The following is a 3,509-nucleotide window of genomic DNA, read 5'->3' as shown; positions in this document are numbered from 1 at the left end:
ACTTTGCTAGCTTCCCTCGTATCCTCTTCCCTCAGTACCCCGTATAATGGCTGCTAGAACTACACTGTTAAAACAGGAATCTGATCATGTCACTCTTCGGCTCAAAAACCTCTATTTTCTATCTTCCTCAACGTAAATGCCCAAGTCCTTTCAAGGACACAAAGGCCGCACCAGATCTGGCTTCCTGTAAGCCTCTGCCTCATCTCCTAATCATCCCTCCATCTTGCTTGGCCCCACCGGTCTGATGGATGTCTTTTGTTTGCTTGTATGCGATGTTCTGGGTGCATCTTAACTTCAGAATCTTTGTTCCCCAAGCCTGGCTGTTCTTCCTTCAGATACCTGCTGGCATGGTTTGTTGGCTTATCACCATCAGAGCTCGTGTACTTCCTTCTCCGTGAAGACATCCCTGGCCACCCTGCTATGCCCTCCCTCAACACTTCACACCCTCCTTCTGGTTTCATGGTTTTTTTTTTAATCCTGAGTTCATATCATCAACATATTGGTTTATTTATTTATATTTTATTGTCTTCGTGCGATCATTTGTTAAAATTGTGGCAAAGATACCCAACAAAACATTCTCCAATTCAACAACTTCGACATGTATAATCCAGGGCCACTGGTTATACTCTTCACTTTGTACAACCATTATTCCACCACCATTGGCATAAACTCAATGCCCCCTAAGCAAAAGCTCATTCTCCTTCACCCATGGTAACCATAGGTCAAATTTGGCTTCTTCTTATTTTTTTTCAGTAGTTCTCTTATAATAATCTTAACATAGCATAAACTTCATAGTTAAATCGCTTTTTAAAAGAGTTGTATATACATCATCACGAGCAGTTCTAATGCTCTCTTCCTATTTGTGCTTTGTATTGAGTGTGCCTCTCCTCTACCTGGCCAGCTTTCTGAAGACAGAAATTTTGGTCTTTGTTTTTTGCTGCTCTCTAGCTGTCAGGAGAGACCAGTCCCCAGAGAAGGATATTAGACTTGGTAAGTAGAAGGCAGTGGGAAAGAGGGGGGCTTTCCACAAGATAGATTGAGACAGTGGCTGCAATCATGTGCTCAAACACCAGAGCAATTGTGAGGATGGCCCCAGACCGGACAGCATTTCATCTGTTATACTGAACATGGGGTCCCCAGGGGTCAGGACTAACTTAACGGCACCGAAAAAAAAAAGTCAATTAGAATGGTAGTTAGCAAATAGCCGCTGCCCAATAGATACTTTCTAAATTAATGAGTCTATTTGGGGAAATGGGTCATATTTTGCAAAAAGTTTTCCATCTTGAGCTGCAAATATACAAAATGCCAAGTCCCTGGATGCCACCACGGTCAAGTACTTGACTACATGATCGATTTCCAAAAGGTCCCAATTTTGAGAACTCTACGGAGCAATTCCACACCGAACAGAATTGACTCAACAGCAACCAACAATGATATAGAAAATGAAGAGCCCCTAAAATAGGCATTATAAACACGAAACCGGTTTCCTTGACTCCTTTCTTCTCTCCACATATGAAAACTATCATGTGAATTGAGTTGATGTTTGACTTCAAGCATAAGACATGATTATCTGTGTGATTTTAGGCACGTGGCTTTTTCACATGTAGCAGACCTTATTTGGCTGGCGCAGGTGAACTTTCAGTACTGATTCTATGGACAGTTCCTCTCTCTCCAACTACCCCTTCTCCAGGGCTCTCCACTTGATCGATATCCGTGGCAGCTTTTGTTTTGTGACTAGGGAAAGTGGGGTTTGGAGGAACAAAGCTAAACGGCAGATGAAGGCATAGAGGACGATGCGATGGGCAGAGACTGTGACTATATATCGATTACTGCATAACCAGGCACAAGATGGGCAATCGCTGTATATGTGAATTGAATTCCTCTGGCTCCTTAGTCTGAGTCTGAATGTCTGGGCTAGACTGTTGAACCACAAGTCATCAGTTTAGAGGCTGAGATTTTGAGATGCTGAGCAACAACTTCCCCTGATGTTTTCTAGAGGGATGGCGGTGTTAGAAGCATGGGAAGTGGCATCCCTCCAGACACTGACATCTAAGAGTGAGTCCTGTCAGAAATGATCCTTCTTCAAGAGGCTCCTGGTCAGTGGACAGTGACAAATAGAAGGCACCTGATAGTAGCTGTGACTGACAGTTTGGGTTGGGGGGACACATTTAACATCCATTTGGGAGCTCCCAGAAATAACAGGGACATTTGGAAGGAGATGGGGTGAGTGAGACTATCCTAATATCTGTGGGGTGAAGGGGCTAAGCTTCTATTTTTACATGGCATCACAAAGCGTGGATTTGGATGGAGCTTTAGAATCATCTCAACCAACGAACTATTGCATTGAGTAGTCTCTACATGCGAAGACAAAAATGTACTCTTTCTCTCATCAAGGAGCTTTGGTCATTTGATGGGTTACACATTGGGCTGTTCATCCCAAGGTAAGCAGTTTGAGCCCACCAGCCACTCCTGGGGAGAAACACGAGGATTTCTGCATCTGTAAAGATTTTAAGCTTTGGGAAAACCCATAGAGGATGCCCTGTAGGTTTGCCGTGAGTCAGAATTGACTTGATGACTCTCTATCTCTCACTTATGAGTCTCTTTGATTGTTCAACATTGCTGTCCGTTTATCTCATACCTGACTCACAACTATCAGTGTTGAGAATTGCCTTCTCTTAAATGCCTGGCTCTTGCTTAGGATACGAGGCTCTGTTCCTCCCCACTTAGTGTGTGCCTCACTGCTCACACTCCTGCCAAGTATCTTTGTGCAGTTTTAATTGCTAGTCTTGGTATGGGGAGGCTCTCCTTCTCCTTTAGGAGAAAAAAACATTCATTTAATTTCTAACCCAATTAAACCATGAGCTCATGAGCTCACGCTCTGTGGGCCAGAGCAGTGGGCTCCAGAGACACAGCAGAGTAAAAACTGCCAGCATTAACATGATTCCCTCTTCCCCATCTAGGAGTGACAAGCAGGAGGTGAGATTATGTTTTCACTCCACTAGTTTTCTCCAATTAATTAATCAGCAGGTACAAAAACAAGCCTCTGAAATGCTGACTACTTGCTGGTATTCTCAGGAATACCAGGACAAGAGCTCAGTAGTTTCAGAGGGGTTATAAAGTACTGCCTGGTTATTCTGACTTTAGGGGAATTTCATGTGGCTTCATAGGTTTACCTGGGCAATAAACTGGACTGGAAACCCAGCAGATCAGTTATGCCTTTTCTGCTCCTATGGAAACAGATGTCTCATCATCAAAGTTCAGACTTGAGCAGCAGAATGGCAAGTGGCTACAGACACTGGTTCTCATCCATCCTAATGCCACGACCCTTTAACCATAAGATTGTTTTGAAGCTATTCATAACTGTCATTTTGCTGTTGTGAACTGTAATGTAAATCACAATGTATTTCCCAATGGTCTTAATCTACCCCTGTGAAAAGGTCATTCAACCCATAGGTTGAGAACCGCTGCAAGTGAAAGAGGAGGGTTGAACTAGGAGCCAAGCAATGGCA

Source organism: Tenrec ecaudatus, chromosome 1 (assembly GCF_050624435.1).
Source record: "Tenrec ecaudatus isolate mTenEca1 chromosome 1, mTenEca1.hap1, whole genome shotgun sequence".
Lineage (NCBI taxonomy): Eukaryota > Metazoa > Chordata > Mammalia > Afrosoricida > Tenrecidae > Tenrec > Tenrec ecaudatus.
This window is presented reverse-complemented; position numbering follows the sequence as displayed.